This window comes from Oryctolagus cuniculus, chromosome 17 (assembly GCF_051225735.1).
Source record: "Oryctolagus cuniculus isolate XC-2025 breed Fujian yellow rabbit chromosome 17, ASM5122573v1, whole genome shotgun sequence".
Classification (NCBI taxonomy): domain Eukaryota; kingdom Metazoa; phylum Chordata; class Mammalia; order Lagomorpha; family Leporidae; genus Oryctolagus; species Oryctolagus cuniculus.
Genome location: NC_142883.1, coordinates 66,551,775 through 66,577,919, shown reverse-complemented (window position 1 = coordinate 66,577,919; position 26,145 = coordinate 66,551,775). Strand labels below are relative to the sequence as shown.

At 47.1% G+C, this 26,145-nt stretch overlaps 1 long non-coding RNA gene, 1 other non-coding gene and 1 pseudogene across 3 annotated transcripts in view; 1 reads left to right on the top strand and 2 right to left on the bottom strand.

The window, feature by feature from the left end:
* The window catches only part of LOC127488998 (uncharacterized), a 45,950-nt gene extending 25,693 nt beyond the window's left edge, over positions 1-20,257 (bottom strand). For both annotated transcript variants that reach the window (XR_016223732.1, XR_016223731.1), the window contains exons 1-2: positions 20,121-20,257; positions 10,963-11,002 (exon numbers count right to left, since the gene is read on the bottom strand). This is a non-coding gene — a long non-coding RNA (uncharacterized LOC127488998). The remainder of the gene's footprint in view (positions 1-10,962; positions 11,003-20,120) is intronic.
* LOC100347036 (uncharacterized) overlaps positions 1-26,145 on the top strand; it is an 876,288-nt gene that overhangs the window by 526,526 nt on the left and 323,617 nt on the right. The window lies entirely within an intron of this gene.
* Positions 24,048-26,098, bottom strand: LOC138848380 (deoxyhypusine hydroxylase pseudogene; annotated as a pseudogene).

Here is a 26,145-nt window from a genome sequence, read left to right as displayed (position 1 = left end):
AGATCACTGTGCTCCCATGGTTCTGAAGGGTCACACTGCTGGGAGGGCTAAAAAGAAAAAAAAAAAAACTGTGGCCAACAGCGAGTCTATGATGCATTGGAGGAAGCTTCCCCATGTGCTCTATGCGAAAGAGCAGAGCACAGCTTTGGCTGGTCCCTGGCAGAGGGCAAGCTTAGAGGCAGAAAGAAGATACTAGGACATTCACGCCATGGCAGGCAGCAGGGATCCCATGATTTAATTACCAGGAGAATCAGTTCAGCAGCATCACTTGGGAAAATAGAAGGAAGATGATTTCCCCATTCTGAGTGAAAATGAGCAGGACACATCCTTGATGCTAGCTTGAGCACTGTCCAGATGTCTTCTTAATGGCCTGGTAAGAGGAGGTCATTCCAATGTCAGTGTCTTCCATCTTCATTTCATGATGGAAAAGACACACAGAGAACTTGCTGAGGGTAAGATAATAGGAGGCATGTCTCTATTTCTCTCCCCAGAAGGGCAGGGCATGACTCACCAGAGATGGATTTCAGGTTCAGGCCAGATAAAGAGAGGATCCCAGGTCTGATCCTTTGGGGCCTGAACAGGGAACAGGATTTTGGAAATCACCTCACAATTATTATCCATGCAGAAGCATAGAATCTGGAGGGGCCATCCCACCTCAGGGCTATCAGAGCTGCAGCACACTGCAGTAAGAGGACAGGTGGGGAGGGGCATGGGCACCAGCACAGGGCAAGCTCAGCACAATGATGGGGTTTATGTGCCCTTCCTGCTCCTCTGTAATTTAGAAGCACTGGAAAGTCCTAGAGTTCCCAGGGCCAAAGTCCATCTGTGTTCTAATCTTGTGTACAGGAAGCCTGGCCAGAGCTGGTCTGTCTTCTTCAGACATTGCCATCCACAGCCTGGCTCTTGGCTGTCCTTCTAGGGACCCATAGGCAGACTGAGGAATATATCCCTGGTCTGGGATGGAGCACAGGGATGGAAAGTTTTATTCCTCACTTTGCAGACACTGTTGGACTATACAACAGGCCGATTACCTGTCCAGGCTCTGACCCAAGTCAGGTGCAATCAGAATGAGCTACTGAAAAAAGTGTTCTTCCTGCACAATTTGTTCCAGCTGCTCACAGAATGCTCTCTCTTAGCCTGGGACAGGTCCATTCTCCAGTTCATACAACTCAGAGCATGCACATTATGGCTGGGGTTTGGGGTTTTCAGATGCAGGCTGGAGGTATCATCATTCAGTGTATTAAGGAAAGTGAGATGTTAAGAGGTGGTGCCTTCAGCTCCTCTCCCTCACTGGAAGGCTGGAAGCTGTGGTCAATGTCTGCCTGAAGGTCAGGTCCACAGAGCCAAGGAAGGGTCTGAGAGCACAGAGGAAGGGGCAGGTTCATGTTGAACAATCCAGGATGTGCTCAGGTTGAGGGGAGGAATAGGAAAGACTATCTGTAAACATTTATTGTCTGTGTTTGTGTCTCTTAAGATTGGGTCTTGCAGAGCATTTCTGATTCCAACAGTGAGGATGAAGCCTCTTCAGGTAGGAGCAATACCCACAAATCCCAGAGAGTCAAATTAGGGGAACGATTGGATTATCTGCTGCTTTGGACTCCTAAGAGGACATATTAACTCAGGAGGAAAAAAAGACATTGTATGTAGACATCTGATTTGTTATTTTTATATTAATTGTGGAGTAGGAAGACATTTTATGCCCATGAGATTGGAGCAAGCTGAATTTTTAACAATCATTTCTTGCTTGACTATTTAAATGTTCACACTTGCTTAATACTGACCATCCCTGGCTTTACCATTGCAAAGATCAAATCCCCTGCATTGTGATAGGATAGCACTGCCTGCATATAGAGTACAAGAGATGTTTGAGTTGTGTGTTGACCATTATGTTAGTCCATTTTAGGTTGCAACACAATACCTAAGATTCTCTAATGAATTAGAAACAGAAATTTCTTTCTTATCAAGGTTGGCAGGTGAAAGACCAAGATGTGTCTGAGGAAGGGCTCTTTGTTGCATCCTCAACTCACTTGGCAGAAGGCAGAAGGCCATGGAATACAGTGGGACACCATCTCTCACACACACTGACCTGTACTCACACAATCCTTGTAGCAAGTGCCAGGTGATAGTGAGTAGTGGACCCTCCCCCTCTGTACAGCCAGTAGATAGAACAATTCTTGTGTGCTCTATCCTCACTGCCTACTTCCAGTTTACAATCCCAGTCTCTCACTCCCAGGGTTGGCCAAGTTAAAGAATACTTCCTCTGAGTTGACTGGGGAGGCCCCAGCAACTTAGAATTGTGAGGGCAAAGCATTAGTCTGAGTTCATCTTGGATTCTCCATCTCACCCAAGTCTGGAGTAGGCTTTATGACAGGCTGTTATCCAGTTGCTACTGGAGATACTGCATAGCTGTACAGGCTTCCCAGTGGATGTGTCTTAGGGGATTCTGGACTGGAAGTACACACTGGCCCTCATGGTTCTGCTGACCTCATCCCTTGGAATGTACTGGTCTCAGTGGATGGTCTCTCGGCACCAGGGCTGTGTGTCACTTTTCCCCTCAGATGCACTGCTCCAAACACACCAAGCTGCCTTGTTCACCTTCTAGTCATACCCAGCAGATTCCATGTCCTCAGGCATGCCAGGAGTCCTACTTCCCAGGCCATCTACTGCTCAGTGAAAACTCTAGAAAGTCCCATTTATTGATATGGCCAAGAATACACCTGCTATGGAGTCTCTGTTGCTTCCTTGGCAGACTACCAGAATTTGAACAAATTAAATTTCCACTCCTTATTGGGGCATCTTTTCAAATGGGTCAGGTAACATAGTATTGCACTGATGATTAAATATTTCCAAACTCCACAAGGTTAACCCAGATATATGGTGTGGGTGCTTGTTACCTTTCCAGGACCCAACAGGAGACCATGGCACTCACTCCCCATATAAACAGTGGTCTTGGTATATTGCCGTGCATGGTAATAGATTTTTAAAAGATTTATTTATTTGAAAGGCAGAATTACAGACTGGGGGGGGGCAAAAATAGATCTTCCATCCAATGTTTCAGTCCCTACATGACCTCAATGACCAGGCTGGGCCAGGCTGAGCCAGGATTCTGAAACTCCATCAGAGTCTCCCAAACAGCAGGCAGGGTCCCAAGCACGAGCCATCTTATACTGCTTTCCAAGGCATATTAGCAGGGAACTGGATCAGAAGTGGAGAACCAGGGACACCAATCAGTGATCCTATGGGGCAGTCACCACAGGTGGCACTTTAAACTGCTGTACCACAATGCCAGCCTCAGGTGGCAGTATATCATTATCTTGGGCTCCAAAGCTCCCATCACAGACAATAATATGATTGGTGGAGGTTGACCAGAACAAAGGGAATGGACAATAATTATGAGACAAAATTGGGGAAACATGAAAGATGGAAAACAATGTGTTACACAGGTTGACACAGGGACCATGGCTACCTAAGGGAGGAACAAGGTGACACTTCCTAGCCACTTTTATGGGAATCTGAGGGCTGAAAGAAGAGGTCAAAGTTCAGAGATCCTCTCATTACAAAGGTGAAGCCACCCAAGCCCTGCAACAGGGGTGTAGAGACGGAGCTCCAAGAGGGTCCGAAGGTTGGCCTACATCATCCAACCAGCAGCAGGGGTCCAAGTCCTCACCTCAAGTCTAACTCTTCCCTTTCCTTCTCTCTGGCAACCTCATCACTCCCTGCTCCTGTGCAATCAGAAGGCTACAAGGGAGCATCCGAACTTTCTCTTGGGAGCAGCGATCTGGGTGTAAGTGATTTCCACATTCATCGCTTTCTGATTCTTTGGCTTTCTTGCTCAAAAGCTCCTATTCCTTTGTCTCCCTCATTCCCTCCTCAACAGAGTTGATGATTCTCATCCTGAAGGACCTGGTGTCATCCAGGCAATTGATATAATAGCAGTGTGGATGCTGATCCAATCTCTCTATAGCCCCCCCATTTGATCAGCCTTGTCATCACTCCTGACCCCAGACTGCCCTATGAAATGGTGCTGAGCAACCTGGCTGGCCCACACAGGGAACTGGCCTGGGGACAGGCAAGCTGGGTCCCAAACTTGGTGTGAGGGATGACTCCAGGGAAGTCTGAATCTGTCCTTAGTGTCTACCAAGACAAGTCAGACAGGTCTTTTCCTGCAATGCCTGCTTCAGGAAACTCACTCTGGTCTCCTTCCAGCTGTCCACATGTTCCCTTGATGTTAACTACAGTCAAAGCCTTCAGGACATGGAGGAACTAGACAAAGAAGCACAGGAACTGTGATTCTGAAGCAGGTAGACAGGGGTCAGGGAAATCAGGGCATAGATTCCATTGCTTCACATTCTTTGTGACACCTCAGGGATGACAACAAAATGGAGCCCAGAAGTGGAGAGACTGCCATCGAGCTTGACCTGGAGAGTGGAGATGAATGGATTTTCAGGATCCACACAGGTTAGTGAAGAATGTACCCTGAGGTGGTCCCATGGAGCACATCCCCATTCCATGGAAGCTCCTAGAGCTGCTAGGAGGACTTTTGCTTTCATCTGAAGGGAAGGCTGGAGGTGTTAGCAGGATTGGCAGGCAAATGACTTTGGAGGGGGCTGTTAGTTGTGTTGTTAATGGGAAGAGCTGCCATAGTTGTTGAACATCTCCCTCTACAAGATGCATCCCTACCTGCCCATCCTGAAGTCAACAAGGAGCCTCACTGGTGTGGGGAAACACAGGGGGTTGCCCCTGACCACATCCAACTCAGGATGATTAGGAAGAGGCAAGACAGAAAGAGGAAACTTTGAGTGCCTTCTCACACCAGGAAGAGAGCCCAGTATACCCACCTTTGTATCTTTGTGGCTACCCACCCCATCCTGACATCACATAAGAGCTCACACAGAATGCAAGAGCTGTGGGGATTTGTCCAGACCTTTTGGAGCCCTCAGCCTCCTTTCTCAGAGGCTGAGGATAGAGGCTTTTTAACATGCTGATTGTTTTATTTTTGTGGTTATAAAGTCTTCTATCTTCCTGGCAAACTTAATTGTCAGCAAATAAGGCAAAGCTCACTTTGAAGAGTGGCAGGAGCAGGGCAACAAGTCCCCAGTGTGCTCATTTGCACTGATTTTATACTTCAATTACAAATACACACTGGATATACAGCTCTTTCAAAAGAAATGTCATCCATCACTTTTTCCATGCTGAAATATACCAAAGCAATAATGGTTGGGTTTTAATGCCACAAAATAATTCTTTGCCAATAAAATCTCCAAGATGACTTCCACATGGAGGATAGAAAGAACTTCCGCAAGATTAGGGAAGGAAACCAAAGAGCTCTGTGCAGTTGTCCATAATTAACATGCAGGTTACAGGCCTTTGACCTGTGGGGTAAGGACTGAAAAGGCAGGGTCAGGACTCCCATTCTGTGTCATAAGACCTCCTGCTCCTCACAAGACCCAGGGGAGTGGGCCTTGGATTTTTAATCCCAGTGGCCCAGAGACCTAGCCTTTCCTGTACATCAGGTTCACTGCCAAAGTGGCCAGTCCCCTGAAGGATGCCCAGGTGAATGCTCAATGGGAATTCATAATTATAGGACATCCATACCCCAAACAAATGGGCCTCAGTGCAACATGGCCCTGACTGCTGTGCATATCAGGACCTAGGGTTACCTCTAAGGGCTTTTGAGTACTGCACACCCATCCTGTTGTCCCTACCCCTACATCATCCTTGTCCCTCCCACTGATCCCTGCACCCATGTCATCTTTGCAGACATTTTTAGCTCCTTGGATGATTTTGGTGTGGAGTACTGGGACGCAGAGGAGCTGGAGTTTCCCAAGCCATCGGAAACTTGAACCATACAGGAGGAGACAACTTCAGAAACATCCCTCCTCACCAGTCCTCTGCTAGATTTGACATTAAATTCTTGTCACCCAGTACTAGTGATTTTCACATGCTTTTATGTCAAAGAAAATCCATTATAAGAAAACACCTTTAGCAAATGTAGAACTTAAAATGACCAGAGAGCAGTCACCCTAGTGAATCCCACCACCATTAATGCCTCAAGAGGAATCTAGTTTGGTCTTCACTGAAGAAAGTCACTGCCAGGTTAGCTGTTTCACTCTGTCCTTACAGTAATGACTTTCTAGGCATTTTGTCTCACATCAGTTCCTTCCTCTGGAAGGGATCATAGGGTCCATCGCAGATCTCTGAAAACCCCTCTTTCAACTTAACCTGATTATTTGTACTTTATAGAAAGGCCTGATATATAAGGGAAAATGTCCCCGAACTTTGTGAATCTCAATTTATTCCCTTTATATGGAGGGTCAGTATTAGTATCTCTGAGATTATGGAGTTATTTTCAATCATGTCTACAGAATTATTTTCTCAGTGTGACTAGTTAGCCTTTTCTTATGGGTCACCATTTCATTCATGGGATCATTAAGTTTTAGATTCTTTTGATTTCTTTGAATCAGCAAGTTTAGGAGTTTTTTTCCTTATTTAAATTTGTGTCATTTGAGTTTAGAACTAAAAACTTCCACTTTACTTTAACATCAACCTTATTTCAGAAAAATTTGATTTCAGATACCAAATTTTTTTTAGTTAAGTAGTGATTGCTACGCATTTGAATCCCTTAGACTATTAAACAGGTACACATAAGTTCAGATTCACCTAGGCCCACAACTCCAGCAGAAATAAGTTTTCTTATTATTATATATATATAATACATATATATTATATATTATATATATTATATGTATTATATGTATTATATATATTATATTATTATTATTCAAGCATATACATCAGGCTTACCATGAACTCTTGTGTTTGAAACAGAATTGCCCAGGATCACCCTTATTGATTTCTCCTTTGTTGTCTTTAAATGCATTATCTTGGAAATAAAGTCTCAAAACAAAAGAATTCTTTGAAATTTCTGTGCTGATGTAAAAAATTTCATGTGCCGGAATAAAAACCTGTCATGCATAAAATATCATGAATCCAATTCTTGATCAATTAAAGATGTACAAACATAGACACATACACACACACACACACACACACACAGAGAGAGAGAGAGAGAGAGAGAGAGAGACTACAGACTGGGTGGCTTGGGCAATACAATGTTGATCATATACTCACATACCAGGAGTTCATGAATGATCTTCTGGCTTCCTGTAGCCTGGGGATGTTCTACTGCTCACTATCTATGTATACCCCATGGTAGAATGGTTGAGCCAGGCCCACAGTTGCATCATTATTTTCAAGATTTATTTATTTATTTGAAAGGCAGAGTTACAAAGAGAGAGAAAGAGAGAGAAAGAGAGAGATCCCATTCACTGCTGGTTCACTGTCTAAATGGCCACAATAGCTGGGACTGGGACTGGGACTGGGAAAGACAGAAGCCAGGAGCTTCATCTGGACCTCCCACATGGGTGTAGGGGGCCAGACACTTGGGCCATCTTCCACTGCTTTCCCAGGTGCATGAGCAAGGTGCTGGATCAGAGGTGGAGCAGCAGGTCATAAACTGGTGGCCATATGAGATACCAGTGTTGGTGGTGGCAACATATCCTATGATGCCAAAACATTAACCCTCAGAGCTGCATCTTAACCCCACCTCCCCACATATATACACACACATGGGCATCCCTTGATAGCAAAAGACAAGATTGATACCATACAGGCTCTTCAAGCTTCTGTTACCCTGCAAGCATGTAGGGGTGAACTGACCCCAAACATTCCAGGCACCAGTTGGCAAGATCCATGGATGACATGGTGTATAACTGTGACTTCAGAAACACAGGCATGGCATGCAGTGGAGGCACTGGGCTGGCCTCCTGATGCACTTGCGTATGATGCAGATAGTTCTGAGGCATCAGGTCCAGAAGTGATGATAAAACTGGATGGAACAGGAGCTACAGTCTTAGACACAGTGAGCAGCAGTCCAGAGAAGTAACTTCCTTGGAAAACAGCTGAAAATCACTCATGTTAAGCCTCACATATGCTTGGAGGGATATTATGGACCTTTGGCTGGTTTATTGGCTATTCTAAAGGGACATGTGGGAGACAACAAATCCCCACATCAGAGGCTGAGGTAGAAGCACAAGAATGGGTCTAATAAAGGACCTTCTGTTGGTGAGTGGGTTATCTCCCTTGTTGGAGGGCACAGGGATGTGAACTTCTATGCATAATCTAAGATCAGGAGATAGGGACAGACTGAGTTTCTAGATCAGCCATGAGCCCCTGGACCTCATTTCAACAAGATTTCTGGATGACTACTGGTTCATCAATGGGAATTTCAGTCCTGCAAGGGATACATAGCAAAAGTAATCCTCTTGGACACATTCCTCCCTTGATGTATTTAAGGAAATGTGTGAAAATACTGAATGAATATTTAAAGGCATGTATATAACTTCATAAATACCTCTATACTTTGAAAAATAATGTTGTGGGGCTGCGCTCTGGTGTAGTGGGTACTGTTGCCACCTATAGGGCTGGCATCCCATATGGGTGCCGGTTCAAGTCCTGGCTGCTCCACTTCTAATGCAACTTTGCCTGCTCCCAAGTGGTTGGGCCCCTACACCCTCATGGGAGACCTGGATGAAACTCCTGGCTCCTGAATTCTACCTGACCCAGCCCTGGCTGTTGCGGCAACCTGGGGAATAAAACAGCAGATAAAGATCTACCTCTACCCTCTACCCTCTACCTCTACCTCTCCTTCTCTGTAGCACTGCCTTTCAAATACATAAACCTTTTTTAAAAGAGAAAAAAGATAAAGTTGTTTCTTACTTGTAAAGCACTATCTTTCCTTCCAGGATGTTTCCCTCTCAAAGGAAGGAGGAAGTCAGGACTACCTTTAATTTACAAATGTGTACACCACAAACACATAAAAACATATGTATCCTAGAAATAAATCCCGATAGAAACCAATCCATAATACCCAGGTACATGACTTTCACAATACGGTGGACATACATAACTAATATACACAGCCCTCAAGGAGTTCATACAAAATCAGACACAGACACACTCATGCTCTTCACATAGGGGCCATTGAGCTCTCCTCTTCTGTTCTGGAAAGCATGGGGGTCAGAAACACCCGGAATGACCCTTTGCTGATATTTCCATTCACCAAGGATGTCACCAATCACCATGGGCATGTCAGTGCATCAACATCAGTGGAGAATTGGCCTCTCTTTCCTAAGAAACCATGGCCACTCATTTTTAGAAGGAATACCCACAGTTTGAAAAACTCATGGTACTCAAAGACTTTGGGGTCAACAAGGGTAGGTGAAGGCTTGCCTCTAACCCAATTTGTTCACTCATTCAGTGATTCTGGTGAGATTATCTTGTAGGTAGTATACCTAGGCACCAGGTCAGAGAGCACAATGCTGGACGGATGGTCCTAACACAGGGCAACCAAAATGGGGTTCCTTGGGGACTTCTCAGAGCTCAGCACATGGCACAGGCCTGAAGGCTACACACTCGGTGAAAGCCACTTCTGGTCCAAGCAGCATGTCCTAGAAAGACTGCCCAGGAGAACTACAGGGCCAGCTAACTGACTGTCTTGGAAACACCTGGAGTCCACATGCTATATGCTCCCCCACCTTTGGAAAGGCACTTAGGATCCATGGCTGGTTACCACCCCTTTCTGACAATACTTCACATGAAATATACTCCTCACCAGGTCAGAGGCTGGATGTCTGGCCTGAAAGCCCTGGTGGAAAGTATAAGTAGAGTGTCTAATTTAGGGTCCACCAATCCTAGGCCAAGACACTTGGCAAAACTGTTGGAGGTGTGTGCACATATAAATTGCCCATGGACAAAACCAGGAGTCAGGACCATGGGTCAACCCTAGTCCCCTGTTCATTAACCTTTCCTTGCTTCAACAATGACAGGTAGAAACTCACATCATGTCCATAACAAAAGTTAAAACTAGACAAATCCACATTATAGACACATCTGTAAATGTGTATACGTATTGAACAAACCTCTGAGGAAGCATACATAATTGTGTATATATTCATATTTGTCTACAAAACACAGTCAATTGTTCCTTTAACTGTGGAGCTGTATGGGATGATATGACATTGCAGATGGGAAAAATTTACTACTGTCAATATTTCTAGAACTGTAGACATTCAAAAATACATGCAAACATATATGTCTCCAAAATGAGAAACAAAAAAAAAGGAATCCAAGAATCTTAAATCCACATAACAAGACAATGTACAAATACAAACAACTATACACAAAACACTGGGGAACACAATCTGACAAACATAGACACATGCATAATGTATATAGACTATTTGTCCAGGAGGCATTGGGTCCTCTACACCTCACTGGCAAGCTTGGAGCATAAGACACCTGGAGACCCTTCACTGCCAATTCCAGGGGCCCTTAGTGCATACCAATCACCAGGGCCTTTCCACCAAAATAGCCTTGACAACAAGAATCTGAATCTTATTGGGGAGATGGTCACTCTTTCCACCAAAGAACACATCCTTTGATTCAGCCATGAGCCTGAGTGACTCAGAGTCCAACAGAACTAAAGTTAGGCCTCTCTGTGGAGAATTTTCTCACACAGAGAGCTATGTTCTGACTTGGAGCTAGTCCTTGTAGGCCTGAGCTCTGGTGACATAGGCTGGTGGCACAGGTCTGCCATGTCATAGAGCCCTGACGAAACCTTAGGACTTCCAAGGATCTCCTTGGATGTTTATGGCCCCCATGGCTTCCATTACAGGAAGGGAGATGGTCAGCCAAGGGCTCCAATGACCTCAACACAGCCAGGGTTCTACACTTCTGGCCCATGATGGGCAGCTTCTGTTCTGTATGCTATTCATAGCTAAAATAGTGTTCTTGGAGAAACATACACTTTAAAATATGCATACACATTGAACAAACTCCTAAAGATACATACTTAACTCTCTATTTGTACCACTCTATAAACATAGGAAATGGTTCCTTTACCTGTATAGTTGTATTCTTGCATCTAGGATGCTTCAACTCCCTAGGAGAAAAGAGTACATTAGCACCATTATTTCTTTCTTTCTTTTTTTTCTGACAGGCAGAGTGGACAGTGAGAACAGAGAGAAAGGTCTTCCTTTTGCCATTGGTTCACCCTCCAATGGCCGCCATGGCTGGTGCGCTGCAGCCGGTGCACCACGCTGATCTGATGGCAGGAGCCAGGTACTTATCCTGGTCTCCCATGAGGTGCAGGGCCCAAGCACTTGGGCCATCCTCCACTGCACTCCCTGGCCACAGCAGAGAGCTGGCCTGGAAGAGGGGCAACCGGGACAGAATCTGGCGCCCCGACCGGGACTAGAACCTGGTGTGCTGGCGCCGCAAGGTGGAAGATTAGCCTAGTGAGCCACAGCACCGGCCCACCATTATTTCTTTAAATGTATATAAACACAAATGCATACAAACATGTATACCACAGGAATAAGTAAAATAGGCAAACATCAGATTCCACATGTATGAGTAGAACAAGAACGTGAATATATACAAATAACTTAGATATACAACACAGTAAAGCACACACAAACTGACACACACAAACACACACATACACACATTTACTTCCTTGGTCTAGTGGCCATTTGGCTGTCCACTCCAGTATAGGAAATCTTGAGGGCATACAAACCCAGGAAATCCCTTCACTGACATGTCCATGGGAGCCTGGCAACACCAAGCCCAGGGACATGTCATTAAACAACCTATGGCAAATGTAGCTCACTGGGGAGCTGACTACTCTTTCCAAAGATGTCCACTAGGAGGAAAAGCCATCTTTTGGTTAAATCAAAGAGCTTAGAATCTCAAGTGCCAATGGGTCTGGCAGGGATGGACCTCTACCCTAAGAGCATTCCCTCACACTGTGTTCTCACTTCATGGAGACAGTACACATAGAAATTATACAACATGGCACCAGGATGGACAACCCTTCCAGTATGGGACTTCAAGGAGGATATATGGGGAATTACAGAAGCCAAGGAAAGCCTCAGACTCTGAACAAAATGCCTGATTACAGAGCTGGCTCTGCCTAGAACTCCTTTGTCCTAGAGAGGCCAATGTAGCTACCTGGAGGACTGGCTCACTGACTCACTGAGAAACAACTAGAAATCATGTATCTTAGGCCTCCCACATTGAAACCCTAGGACTCCCAGCACCAGCAGGATCCTGGCATTCTGGACTGCAGAAGGGTATTCAGGAGTAAAACAAAGCCTAGAGGACAAAAAGGAAATGGCAGATGACCATGACCACATGAAGTTTAAACATAATACACAAGCAGCATTAAAATAGCCAATGCTATAGGAATCATCTTGTGAATGCGCATAAGCAAAGGATGCTGTCTGCCCATTATGTGGTGCCCTAGAAACAAATGCGATTTCTGTGTTTCTTTAGAGAAATGTTTAAATAATACTAGCTTCAGCATAAACCTACAATAATAAGAAAATCTGAGAGGTGAGGACTTCAGGCATTCAGTGAGAGAAGGCACCTTAAATAAATTCCAGTATGTCCATAAACACAATACTCTGGATCTGTAGTTCATTTGTGCTTTAATGAGGAAATCATGGGTGATGAACATGGAAAAAGCAAGTTACATAATTTCCCCTGATTTAAAAATGGTATGCACATTTATTTTTAAAAAGTCACATGTGGACAAGCAAAGGCACTGAAGTAACTGAAGCAATTTCAAGAAATAGGAATTAAGTGCCTTTCATGTCAACACTTTCTATTGACTAATAAAGCCCACATAGTATTCTCAAAAGGATAGACACATTGGTCAATGCAGAACAGACACTCATCAAGTATGACCATACATTTCCACTTATAATCTACACACATAACCACAAACCAGTACTGAGGATGGCGTATCTCCAAAGTCACATAGGATGTGCAAGACCACCACAATCTAAAACTACTTTCAAAGAATATATACATGTGGCAAAATACACCTTATTTCACTACAAAGCATATGAAAATATAAACACTAAATGCCATCTATGTCATGTCTTCACACTTGACTCAATCAAATACACCCACACTGTCCAAATTTACAATGCCAGGAGCCCCAGATATAACATTTCCTCAAGTAAATAATCTTCCTTGTTTCATTACTCCCATCATTTTCATTACTACATGTTTTTTCTATAGTAGAAGCTGGTTTGGGAACAGGATAGACAGTTTAGCCACCTGAAGCCAATAATATAGCACATGTAGGACCTTTGGTGATTTACTATTTTTGCACTTCACCTGGAAGTGTTTTATCAATTTTTGGAGCCACTAATTTCATCATAACAGTTAACATTAAGTCACTTACTATATCCAAATACCAAGCACCACTATTATTTATAGTTATAATCCTCCTAGGACTGGCATTGTGGCACAGCAGCTTAAAGCCCCAGCCTGAAGAACTGGCATACCATATGGGCACTGGTTGGAGTCCCAGTTTCTCCACTTCCAATCCAACTCCCTTTAATGCATCTGGGAAGGCAGAAGAGGATGACTCAAGTCCTTAGGCCCCTGTACCCACATGGGAGACCCAGAAGAAGCTCCTGGCTCTGGAATTTGGATCAGCTCAGCTCCAGTCATTGTGGCCATTTGATGAGTGAACCAAAGGATGGAAGACCTCTCGTTCTCTCAGTCTCTACTTCTCTCTGTAACTATGCCTTTCAAGTAAATAAAATAAATCATTAAAAAAAAGAAAGGACTGGCACTGTGACAAGTGGGCAAAGTCACTGCCTGTACTTCCAGCATCTCATATGGGCACCAGTTCGAGTCCCAGCTGTTCCACTTCTGATCCAGCTCTAAGCTATGGCCTGGGAAGGCCCGGGTCTTGGAATCTTTCACCTGCATTGAACACCTGGAAGAGGCTCCTGGCACCTTGCTTTGGACTAGTGCAACTCCAACTTGGCCATTTGGAGAGTGAACCAGTAGATGGAAGACATTTATTCTCTGTCTCTCCCTCTATCTATAACTCTGCCCTCAAATAAATAAAATATTTTAAAAACAAAATTAAAAAAAAAACACAAAGGAACAACTGGAGCACCTTATAACCCTTCCTTGTTAAAATATAAATAAAAATATTACGTAACATTGTCATGGCTTATTTATAGATTTAAATCTTTTATATCCTATGGCATATCCATTTCAACTACCATTCCAAGATGCTACATCATCCATTATAGAAAAAAACAACTACACTCTCATAACTACACACTAATAATTTTATTCTTAACTAGCTCTTGAATTCCTTACATTATTCCACCTATGTTAACAACCAAATTAACCCATAAGAAGAGCTACAGATGCCCAAGAAACAGATTTAATTGTCTTTTATTATTTATATTTTATTATTCAAATATTAATTGCCCATTCATAATTACAAATTATTTACATAGGATAGATGAAATTAACAACCCCTCTTAACCATAAAAGATACAAGACACCAACAATACTGAAGCTCTGAATATACAGATATGAGGGCTTAACCATGGGCTCTTTATATAATGCATACAAGATTTGAAACCAGGAGAATTATTATTGCATACAGTAGGTAATAGAGTTGTCATACCTATAGAAATACCAATCCATATATTACTTTCATCTGAAGATGGCTTACACCCATAAGCTGACACACCATTTGATCTAAAAACAAATTCCATCCCAAGATGCTTGCATGAAGCAACCTTCACATCTACTCCACTTGGTCTATACTATGACAATGCTCTGACATGTGTGGGTCCATATCTCCATGTCTTCAAACCAGGGCCACTAAAATACTTTGAAAACTGACAAATATCTGTGTTACATCTTTATGAATCTAGGTAACATCAATTTAATATTGAATGCAAAATATTTCTGTAATGAAATGCCACAGATGCACCAATATAATGAATTAATATGATCTCAATCAAATTAACAGTATTTATTTATCCAAATAAAATTCTAAATACACAACCCACAAACCCACATCAAAATATATTGAATCACCAAAGATTAAATTCCATAAGAAACAAAGTGAATAAAAGAGTATTCACCTTTTTTGTTATTCCCACAATAACAGGATTACACACTGTAATTATCATCTTATCCCCTAACATTTTATTCCCATCTCCCATCTGCCCAGCTAACAATCAATTCATCTACCTTCAACAGTGATTGGTTGGAACAGAATAGAAACACCGGAGATCAATCCAAACATCTATAACCAACTCATATTCGACAAAGGACCTAAAACCAACCACTGGAACAAGGACAGCCTCTTCAACAAACGGTGCTGGGAAAACTGGATGTCCACATGTCGAAGTATGAAGCAAGACCTCTACCTTACACCTTATACAAAAATCCACTCAACATGAATCAAAGAACTAGAGATGCGCCACGACACCATGAAACTAATTGAGAGCATAGGGGAAACCCTTCAAGATATTGGAACAGGCGAAGAATGCCTGGAGACAACCCCAGAGGCATGGGTAATCAAAGATAAATTAAACAAATGGGATTACCTCAAATTGAAGAGTTTCTTTACAGCAAAGGAAACAGTCAGGAAAGTGAAGAGGCAACCAACAGAATGGGAGATGTTATTCGCAAACTACACAACAGATAAAGGATTAACAACTAGAATCTATAAAATGATCAAAAAACACCACAGAATCAAAACAAACAACCCAATAAAAAATGGGCCAAGGACCTTAAAAGACATTTTTCAAAAGAGGAAATCCAAATGGCCAACAGACACATGAAAAAATGCTCAGGATCCCTAGCCATCAAGGAAATGCAGATCAAAACCACAATGAGGTTTCACCTCACTCCGGTTAGATTGGCTTACATACAGAAATCAACCAACAACAGATGCTGGCGAGGATGTGGGGAAAAGGGGACACTAACCCACTCTTGGTGGGAATGCAAAATGCTAAAGCCACTACAGAAGTCAGTTTGGAGAGTCCTCAGAAACCTGAATATAGCACTACCACAGGACCCAGCCATCCCACTCCTTGGAATTTACCCAAATGGAATTAAAGCGGAGAAAAAAAGAGCCATTTGCCCCTCAATATTTGCTGCAGCTCAATTCACAATAGCTAAAACATGGAATCAACCTAAATGTCCATCAATGGATGACTGGATAAAGAAACTATGGGATATGTACTCTATGGAACACTATATAGCAGTAAAAAACAATGAAATCCGGGCATTTACAACAAAAAGGAGGAAGCTGGAAAACATCATGCTGAGTGAAATAAGCCAGTCCAAAATGGACAAATATCATATGTTCTCTCTGATCGATGGCAACTAAATGAGCCTCTAAAATGATACCCATTGAAGTGAATGGACACTATGAGAGACAATGACATGATCAACCCTTGTCTAGACTGTTGAGGAACAACTTACTATTTTATTCCTTTTAGTATTTTTGTTGTTGTTGTTGCTCTGTTTGTTCTACATAAGACCACTGGTTGAGCTCTGTAATCAATGCACAATCATTCTTGGGCGTTTAAAATTAACAGAAAAGTGATCTCTGTTAAACATGGTAGTGGGAAGATGTATAGGTCGGCACATGCTCACTCGGACTTGCCTCCAATGGTGGAATGAGAGATGTGCCAAGGGATTTCAACTCAATCTTATCAAGGAGGCAGGTACCAATGCCAGCACACTTGGTTAAGTGATAAGTATAAGTACACAACCGATCAAAAAGATAGGGTAAGTGTGGAAGAGATATCACAAATAAGACCAGTGTAAACAAATAATGAAGGATAGAATTAAAAGGGAGAGAATGACCCTGCGGGGGAAGCACGACACACAGCAGACTCATAGAATGGCAAACACCCAAAACAGCACTCCTGCCTCAGAATCAACCCTTGGGACATTTGGATCTGGCTAAAAAGTCCATGAGAGTCTCACAGGCATAGAAAGCCATTACACGATGGCAAAAAAAAAAAAAAAATCTAAATGAAAGATCCTGGTGAACAAGACCCCAGCAGAAGGACAGGCCATCAAGGAGAGAGGCACCTTTCTCTGAAGGGAGGAAGGAACTTCCACTGTGATATGGCCTTACTAAACAAGTTCAGAGTTGGTGAACTCAAGGGGCTTCCATAGCCTAGACAGCTCATAGCAAGTCTCGAGCGATTGCTGACATCATAAATAAGAGTGCCATTTGTTAAGTCAACAACGGGAGTCACTGGGTACATGCTCCCCATGTAGGATCTCTGTCCTTAATGTGTTTTACTATGAAACTTAAAAACAACACTACTAGTCGAACAATACCCTATACCTTGTGCAGTTGTGTGAGTGCAGCCTATTGAAATCCTTGCTTAGTATATACGAAGTTGATCTTCTGTATATTAAGGTAATTGAAAATGAAACTCGATAAAGGGGGGGATGGGAGAGGGAGTGGGAGAAGGGAGGAGGGCCGGGGGAGTGAGGGAGGTTGGGGGGAAGCCACAACAATACAAAAGTTGCACTTTGTAAATTCACATTTATTAAATAAAAAAAAGAAAAAAAAACAGTAAAAAACAGTGATTGTTACAACTCATTCTTAAATAACAATCCATAGCACTGAAAGACAAACCAGGTCTCTAGAATCAATCTCATATTCTGTGATTCAAAAAATTGACTAAGACAGTTACGTTGTACATGCTCACACACAACTCAATTACTTATTAGCACTAGCTTTCATGCCTCAAGCAGAAGCAGTAATTACTGGCCTCTGCCCTAAAATAAAAGCATCATTAGCCATTTCCTCCCTCAAGATGCATCTGTCTCATTTACTTCTTTGATAGTAGTTATTGAAAGTATTTGCCTATTTATTAAGCATTAGCCCTAGCCATCCAATTAACATTGATAAAAAGAAGCAAAAATGTCCCTATATGATCTTCAACTATGATTACCAGAAGCCCATGTAGAGGCCTCTATTGCCAAGGCAATATTCTAGGAGGCTATGGCATAATATGAGCCACTACAATCTTAGATCCCTTAAACAGACTACAGAGCCTATTCACTTTTGAGGATCCCTATGAGGAAAATCATAACAAGCTCCATCTCGCTCTGTCAAACACATCTGGAATCACTAATCACTCTTTCATTAGTGAGCCACATTAACATTGATAATTGAGAGTTCTTATTCAAACATCATGAAAATTTACAAGATCTACAGCTCTAACACTGGCCCATGGCCTAATAACATCAATATTATTTTGTCTTGCAAACTCTATCACAGGCAAACTTCACTCTTTGGCCAAGGACTACAAAACAATTTCACCTCTAGCAGCAGCATGATGAACCCTTAGCAAACCTAACTCACTCAGCCTCAGGGCCAATCATTAATTTAATCAGGTGGCTCTTCACATAGTCATCATTCTCATAGTCCAAACTTACTACCATCCTAACTGAGACTAACCGGTGAATTAACACTGAACTCAGTCTACCTACTAATCATAACACCACAAGGAAAATTTATATATCCTATCAATAATATCCCTCTTTGATTCACATCAAGAAATAACTCATTCTCCATCACCTTCTTCCCTACTATCACCCAATCCTCAAATCATTTTAGGACACATACTTTTTTTTAAAGATTTTATTTATTTTGAGAGGTAGAGTTACAGACAGTGAGAGGAACTGAGAGAAAGGTCTTCCATCCATGGTTCATTCCCCAAATGGCTGCAATGGCCAGAGCTGCACCGATCCAAAGCCAGGAGCCAGGTGCTTCTTCCTGGTCTGACATATGGGTGCAGGGGCCCAAAGACTTGGGCCATCCTCTACTGCTTTCCCATGCCACAGCAGAAAGCTGGATTGGAAGAGGAGCAGCCAGGACTAGAACCAGCACCCATATGGGATGCCGGTTCTGCAGGCGGAGGACTAACCTACTGCACCAGCGCGCCAGCCCCAGGGCACATACATTTTAAACAGTTTAAAGACAACATTAGGTTATGAATGTAAAAACAGAAACTTAAGTTTCCTTATTCACTAAAGTATGCAAAAACCACTAACTCATGCTCAGAAATATAATATGACTTGCTTAATTTATAAAGGATAGAAATAATCCATTGGTTTTAGGAACCAAGAAATTAGTGTAACTCCAACTAAAACTAATCTATTTTCTTCCTCTATAACTTGACTAATTATAGTAACAGGCACCAATATTTATGAGGAAATTGCTTTTTAAATCTCTAATGTGCCTTATTTATTTAATTTTATTTGAGAAACAGGGCCACATTCCTATCTGCTAGTTCACTACCAACATGTGTGGTGCCAAAAATTCCACGTGGGTGGCAGCCACTCAACTACTGCTGTTTCCCAAGATATGCATTAGTGGGCAGAGTCAGAAGCCAGAGTCAGGTCTCATGCTCGGGTATTCCAACATGGGACACGGACATCTGAACCAGCATTGTAACCTCCTGCTGAAATACTGGACCTGTACTGGGGGTAACTTAGGAATTTTCCATGCGGGATGTATATTTAAAAACACATAGAATACATAGGGGTCAATATGATCTGTGTTTTCAGGGATCGCTCGGGGGTCTTAGAATTTGACCTCCAGAGAGAGGGGAGGGCAGCTCGGATTTCTTATCCTGAAGTGAAAACTAGTAGGAAGCACAACCCTAAAGCCTGGGAATAACACCAGACACACCCCAAGGCGAGCCCTGGATGGCTGGAGGATTCCCAGCACGGGGCGGGCATTGTGACCCCAACTCAACAGAAGAACGAGACCCGGCAGGGGACACCCCCCACCACCATATAGGTGCTTCCTCTGGGGTCCACCTGACCACACTAGGACCCTCAGTGCACACGCCCCGGGGGGACCGCCCGGACCCCGGGGCCACGAGGGGCCGCGTGGCTGCTCCACCTCCTTTCTCAGAGGCCGAGGCCGCCAGGCGGCGTCTCCACAAGAGCCCTGCCGGCCGGGGCTGTTCTGAGAGGAGCCACACGGACGCCGTCACGACCACGCACGCCCGGGGTCCTCGCTCTCCCTTCCCAGCTGCCCGCTCCAGGACGGCCTCAGGGCCCCAACGGCGCCGCTCTGGCCGCGGACACCAGAACTCGCTAGGCCTGAGGAGCCGGCGAGGAAGGCGCCGCGCGGACGCGGGAAAGTTCTCGGGCCCGGGCCGAACCTGCGCCCTCACCTGGCGCACGACCCGCGGGCCCACCCTTCCTGCCAGTGTCCCCCGCTGCCGCTCGCCGCCTTGTCCGGGGATCAGGGCTGGAGCCCTGGACGCCCGTCAGGTAACCGCACAACCCCGGACAGAAGAGCAGAAAGGCGGGCTTCGCGGAGAAAATGGCGGAGAGAGAGGAGCCCCTTTTATAGCCCTAGTAGTGGGGCGGGGACCCCTGGGAGACCGACTCTGATTGGACAGCAAGCAAGGGCACCAACCAATCATAAAACGAATACTATAAAAAAAGACAGCCAGGAACCGGGAAGCGTTTGGCGGTGCTCAGGCCAGGCCGGCGATGGTGAAATGCAGTGTGGGACACAAAGTCGTGACTGTTGAAGGTCTTGACCTTGATGGAACGTGAGGAGGGATGGGGGAGGGCGGCGAGCGTTACCCGCAGGCTCTGTCTTCCGTGGCTCTGTAGGATGAAACCACAGCGGGAAAGATGGCACAGAGGGGAAATCAGAATTTGTCCTTTGGCCGAGTGACTGTCAGGGGTTCCATAAGGACCCAGGTTCTCGGGGCCAGCATCTGACACAGGATAACCCCGTGCAAGGACGGAGGTGGTGGGGACTCCCCTGGCGGGGCTGAGCTGGGTGGAGTGGAGGAGCGCTGTGAGGGAGAGTGCAAAGAGGAGGGTGCGCTGGGGATGGATGGGTTAGGAGATCCTTTCTGTTCCTCATCAACCGTCTGGATATTTGTGCAGGGAACCCCAGGGGCCCTGGGGGCATTCAAACAACACAAAGCGGCTCACCTGTGCCTCTGCCCCTCACTAGAGGGAAGCAAGAACAGGTGTCAGCCTAAGGGCTCTTGGGGTTGCTCTGTGAGGTGGGGGTTGTAAATAAGGTGTAGGATACTGGAGACCAGGACTGACTCCGTGTGAGGGGGGCACTGGTGATGCAGGGGAGGAAGGGCAGGCAGGCAAGGGTGGGGAGGGGGAAGGTCCTGGCCCGGGTGGAGGGTGGATTCTTTTGGGGGAGAGGTGATGCTTGATGCACAGACACGGGGTATCCACACTGAGCTCAGCCCCAAGCTGAGTGACTTCTGAGCTTCTCTGTAATTCTGGAGAAGGAGATGCCCCAGCTCAGGCAGAGGGCAAATGGGTCATTTCAAGTTGTGATCCTGGAAGGGGGAGGGGGACAAGCACAGAGAACAAAGACGAAAATTCCTGAATGGTCACCGTCAGGACACTCAAGGTTCCTTTTACTACTTTGAACTTCAGGACTCCATCACCCACCTGACACCCTATCCTGCACCCAACAAATGAATGTCAGCTCTAACCCTCCGACAGGTACCCAGCCCCAGACCTGTCCTGTCCTTTCTGGCAGCTCAGGGTCTGGCCTCCGAGTCGCTCCTGCGGGTTATAGAGGCGGCCGCCAGGGAGCGCCCTGCACCCAGCGTGGAAGTCACCAGGCCACTGTGGATCGCAGGTTCGTGCGGGCGCACTTCCTGCGGGTCAGAAGCCCGGCCTTGTCGGGGTCCTGCCGGCTCCTTTCCACCTGCGCTACCTGGCAGCCGTGGGCAGGGCGGCGGTTTCCCTGGACAGCCGAAGGGGTCTCTGAAGCTCCGGGCACAGCCTCGCCCCGCGCCGCCTGGAGCACCAGGCACTGTGGGGCTTTCTGCACCAGTCGCACACGGCCACTCCGCGCGCACCCCTGCTGCCCAGGCTCCCGGGGATCCGGAAATCCCTGAGGCCAGAATCCCTGTGCCGCCGTCGGCCGTATGTGGGCGCCTTCGTGGGGAGGACAGGTGTCCGCGTGCCCATCACAGCAGATTCAGCAGCAGTGACAGAGACCAACAAGGACGCCAACCGGGTTACCTGTGCGCCCAGCGCAGATCTGTGTCTGGAACCTCTGCACCCCACAGTATTCATAGACACTGGCATAACTCGCTTATAACGTAACTGTGCATCAGGATTTTCATTATCACATAATTATTATTTTCATTGTTAGCACGCGTGCACACACACGCACACCCCACGCCAGCTGCCCTGCGTGCATTCGGCTCCAGGAGCATGCACCTGCTGCGCTTGCAGAGATCTCAGCAGAGCAGAGGCACCGCTGGACACTGGAATAACCCTCTGTCTCCTCATCAAGGCTTTGCGCTGCTCGAAGCCCCTCTCTCAGGTGGGCAGAGGGCATCCGTCCACTGCCGGGACACCCGCACCACCGGGCCGGGCCACGTGCGAACTTTGGGAGGGGCCCCAGGTGAGGCCCCACTTTCCCCTTGCGGGCGGCCAACGACACTTGTGTGTCCACATCGCGGCCGCCTGCCCTGCCCCTGGGGCGCACGGAGCGGGACTCAGGGACAGTGGAGGCCAACTCCATACACAGGACCGCGCAGCTGCGGCAGAACCCGGGGCCGCCCCACGTGCTTCCAGGTTGGGCCCAGCCATGCGCAACCGAGGGCGCAGACTCGGAAATGTGTGGACTCCGCCAGCAGGCTCCCCATGCACACGCGCGGGAGCCCCCATTAACCACCCTGGTCCCCCTCACACGGAGCCTGGCCGCTGCCTTCCCCGGGGGAGAGACCCGGAATTGCACGCATCCTGGAAGACCCGATGCCGGAGTCCCGAGACGACCTAGGAGCCAGGAAATGGGGTCCGCAGCCCCAGATCGAGTCCAATCTCCGGCGAACAGGTGTGGAGCTCAGTCTCTGGCATGGCTGGAGCGATCCTGTGGGTATTGCCGGGCTCCTGGAACTGCTCCCGGGCACTGTCATCCCGGCCCAGTGTTCTCCAGATTCCGAGCTCCGGAACGAAAAAATAGAAGCGTCCGCCAGGGGGCGACCGACAGCCCCGCCAAGTTGGGGAGACCCAGGCCCCAGGCGGGCAAAGGAGCTGCACTCCCGACTCGGGCCCGTCTGCTCCACTCCACGCGACTGTCTCATCCCGGGTCGTCGAAGCTCCCTCCGACTCTGCCTTTCTAATAAATATTAACAGAATTTTAAATACTGATAGAAACAAGCCTCACAAGCGTTGCAATAGGCGCAGTGAGGGGAATAGAGGCGGGGTCTGATGACCGGAAGTGATGCAGGGGCTCCGGGCAGCGCAGGACAGTCACAATAAATTCCATTTGTAGAAACTCTTGAGCTTTATTAAAAGGAAAACGTTAAGTTACCAGCAATAAAAATTCATAAGTATTCCAATCAGAAAAGAGAATCCTGGGTTTTCAACACGAATTTTTATTTTAAAGATTTATTTGAAAGGCAGACGAGAAGAGAGAGAGAGACTGAGACCTTCCATCTGTTGGTTTATTCCCTTTATAGCCACAACGCTGGCAGGAGCCAGGAGCTTCTTCCGGGTCTCCCACGTGGGTGTAGGGGCCCAAGCCCTCGGACCATCCTCTGCTGCTCTCCCAGGCGCATTAGCAGGAGCTGGATCCGAAGCGGAGCAGCCGAGCCCTGATCCAGTGCTCACATGGAATGCAGGTGTCACCGTTGGTCCCTTTAGCCATAAATTTATTGGCGCTCTCAAGCAGAACTGGGGCCCCCCCTGACCTGGCTCAGCTCTGACCACGCGCTGGGTGGGTGGAGAGGGGGGCATTGGAAGGGCAGTGTCTGCTGCTTCTTCCCTGCACAGGAACCTGCGGTTCTCCCTTAAATGCTGGGCAATGCTGAGCCGGGGACGGTCAAAGCCAGGGGACCTTTTGTCCTTTCTGTCTCCATGCGAGGTCAGCGCACATGCTCCCCGTCCCTGGACACAGCTTTTGCCCGCGCAGATCCAGAACCCGAAGGCTCTGGGAGGAGTTCCGGCTCCAGCCCATGTTTCCGTCTCTGACTCCTCGGTTCCCTGCCTTCCGCGGCCCTGACGCCCGTGGTTCCTGGTCTAAAACGCACCGCGTCGCGCATCCGTCTGTGGGAGGGTCCGTGACGGTTCTTGGGGCCACAAAGAGGGAACAAAGTGAGAAAAAATATGACAGATGCAAATGAAAAATCGGGATGAAAGATGCTATCATGAGCATCAGGCAAACTTTAGCGCCAAGATCTAATGCGACACTAGGAAGAATTAAAATGTATGGAAAAACTTCACAACCCCAAATACAGAAACATAGAGGAATGCACTTGAGGCAAGAGAAAGAATGCCATAGAAAGGAGGAAGAGATGAGGATTCATCAACGTGAGATGGAAGAACAAATGAGACCCAAGAGAGGAAAGTTACAGTCATATGGGCTAAATGGGCCCAAGAGAAAGAGACGTGAGAATGGGAGGTGGAGGAGCAATGGACAGCGAAAGTCCCAGAAATTCCCACCTCCAGGTGGTGGTGGCGGCGGCATAGGTGACGAAGCTAACCCTGGAGTTCCGCAGCACCATGAGTGGTTTCGTCATGGGAAGCGGCATGCGCACTGAGCACTTTGGGCAGGGAGGTGCCGGGCCTGTGGGTGGACAGGGTCCTAGAGGAATGGGGCCTGGAGCTCCAGCAGGATATGGTAGAGGGAGAGAAGAGTATGAAGACCCCAACAGAAAGCCCGATTTTAGACGTGACAGAGAGGCTTTCATTCCATTTGGTTTTGTCTTTTCTTGTTTAGATATCAATCTTTTACATTCATGCATTTTAGTAAAAAAATCTTCCTTTTTATGGATGTTAGCAATTTATTGACCAAATATTTGTAAATGGTCTGTTTGGGCAGGTAAAATTATTTAATGTAGTGTCTGAAACAGGAGAGTATTTTTTCCCCTTTTATTCCCATTTTAATCTTTTTAACTGTATAATGTTCCTGAAGTTATAGCAGTGTATGTGTGCCACTGAATTTCCGAAGTGTACCAAGTTTTTTCCTGTGCTTCAAATAAATAAAAAATTAGTTATAATATTGACCTTCAACTTTTTCAAGTTTCTATGTACATTAGGCTAAAAGGTTCACTGGTGCTCGTGACCCCACCAGGTCCAGCCAGCGACCGCCTCCGCTCCCCTTTCCCCGCCCTGAGGACCGAGTTCGAGGCCTCCCATCCCCGCTGTCCCATTCTGAGGGAAGCCTGAGCCACTGTAGCCCCAGCTTCTCAGCAGCTCAGGCACAGCCCCCGGGTCCCCCCACAGGCCTCGTGCCTGGGAACTTTGCGCGGTGGAGCCCTGCGCTAGGCCCTCGGGGGCGCCAGGCGGATGCACAGGTCCCTGACTGGGTGGGGCGATCAGAGCGTCTGCACCCTGGGAGCAGAACCAGCACCGTCCGGGGGCGGGGCCTGGAACCTCTGGGGGCGGGGCCGGAACCATCAGGGGCGTGTCCTGAGCCTTCCAGGGCGGGACTGGAACCCCTGGAGGCGGGGCTGCAACACCTGGGGGCGGGGCCGGCCTAGGACACGCCCGCCTGCAGTCGCTCCAGCCCGTCCGCATACTGGGAGGCCGCCAGCGCTCCTCTGGAACACGTCCAGGGCCGCCCCGCAGCTCTCCCTCACCGCGCGCTCCGGGTCCGCCGCGTGGGCCCGCAGCGCCGCCAGGCAGGCGGGCTGGGCGATGGCGCCCAGGGCCTCGGCGCACTCGTGCCGCACCGTGGGGCTCTCGGCCCGGCGCGCCAGGGCGGCCGCTCATGCTGCAGCTGGTCCAGCACGTAGCCCACCTCCTGGTGGACAGGGCGCGGCCTCCTCGCCGCCGGCGCTGCGCAGGGCGAACCGGGCGCAGTAGCGGTCGAAGAGCGGCCAGGCCTCGTCCGGCAGCGCCTCTCGCAGCCCCCACGTCGTGCTCCTCGGCGGGCAGCGCGGGGTCCACCGAGAGGTAGGGCCGGGCCGCAGGCTCCGCGCCGCGCTGCGGCCACTACAGACGCCCACGGCCAGCTGGCCCGTCTTGGCCACCGCGATCATGGGTCCGTGGAATACGTCTTCAGGAGCTCCAGGACCTTGGGGTCCCCCAGGGCCCCCAGGGCCTCCCTGCAAAGAACGGCCCCAGAGCTCGCGGGGCCGGAAGCTGAGGGCTCATGTGATTCACTGCAAGCCTGAGAGCATCTGGGCCTTTGAATGGCACCCGCGGTTTCCGGGAAATGTCAGTGCAGGCTCAGCTCTGCTTTTTACA